This window comes from Echinops telfairi, unplaced genomic scaffold (genome assembly GCF_000313985.2).
Source record: "Echinops telfairi isolate 266 unplaced genomic scaffold, ASM31398v2 ScPeMD7_5592;HRSCAF=6446, whole genome shotgun sequence".
Classification (NCBI taxonomy): domain Eukaryota; kingdom Metazoa; phylum Chordata; class Mammalia; order Afrosoricida; family Tenrecidae; genus Echinops; species Echinops telfairi.
This window is the reverse complement of record NW_022109491.1, coordinates 43,892,908-43,894,373: the sequence shown is the minus strand read 5'-3', so window position 1 is coordinate 43,894,373 and position 1,466 is coordinate 43,892,908.

Here is a 1,466-nt window from a genome sequence, read left to right as displayed (position 1 = left end):
TGTTTTCGTGATGCACATTTTCTTTGCATAAAACTCTCTCTTATACGTGAGTTGCTGTGGATTTGTTTCTCCAAAGTACCCAGACTAATACATAGGGATAGGCAAGAGATAAAACTCACAACACATGGAACCCAGGAATAGGAATAGAGATACCAAAAGGATAGGGGGAAGATAGGGAAAAGTGGGGAGGGAGGGGGCACCGATTGCAATGAATAGCGCATAAGCACACACCCCCAGGCAGGGGGAAGAACAACAGAAACCAGAGGGAAGGGAGACGGCAGTCAGAGTGAGATTTGAAAATAATCAACAATCTACAATTATCAGGGGGCCACGAGGCTTGAGTGTGGGGGGAAGGAGAGAAAAAAAGAGGAGCTGATCCCAAGGGCTCAATGGAAAGTAAATGTCTAGAAAAGAACGATGGAATATATGTACAAATATGTCAGACACAATTGATTCATGGTTTGTAAAAAGAGTTGTAAAAAAAAAAGAATCAAAAAGTATTTTTTTAATAATCATTTTATTAGGGGCTCATACAACTCATCACAATCTGTACATACATCATTTGTGTCCAGCATATTAGTACATATGTTGACTTCATCATTCTCACAACACCTGCTTTCCACTTGAGCCCTTGATGTCAGCTCCTCATTTTTTCCCCGTCCCTCCCTGCTCCCCGCCCCCCACGAACCCTTGATAATTTATAAATTATTATTTTATCATATCTTACCCCATTGGACGTCTCCCTCACCCACTTCTCCACTGTCCGTCCCCCAGGGAGGAGGCCACATGTAGACCTTGTCATCTGTTCCCCCTTTCTCCCTCACCTTCCCTCCACCCTCCTGGTATCACCACTCTCTCCACTGGTCCTGAGGGGCTCATCTGTCCTGGGTTCACTGTATTTTCAGTTCCTATCTGTGCCAGTGTACATCCTCCGGTCCAGCCAGATATGTAAGGTAGAATTGGGATCATGGTAGTGGAGGGGGGGAGGAAGCATTTAAGAACTAGAGGAAAATTGTATATTTCATCTTTGCTACACTGCACTCTGATTGGCTCATCTCCTCCCTGCAGCCCTTACTTTGTGGTATATTGATGCAAAGAGACAGACCATGGACCTCCCCCAAAAAATAAACTACTACATGTGTCAATGAAAAGAAATCTTATTAACATATGATGAGTGTGTTAGACAGGGTTCTCTAGAGAGAGAAAACCAAATTCCTGATAATATATTTATTTATAAAGATAATTAGATATATAATGAGAAATGAACTGTTAAATCATATACAGATAAATATACAATACAAGAAATAAACAGTTAAATTAGAAAGCACTATAAATGGCTTAGTGCAACTCATGTCCGTGACAGAAAGTTGAGAGACTAGCAGTCCTTCAAGTCTCTGATGCCAGATCTTCCTCTATTTGTAGAGAGAGCTAGGCTATGTCAGCACAGCAGCCAATCACAAGGCAGG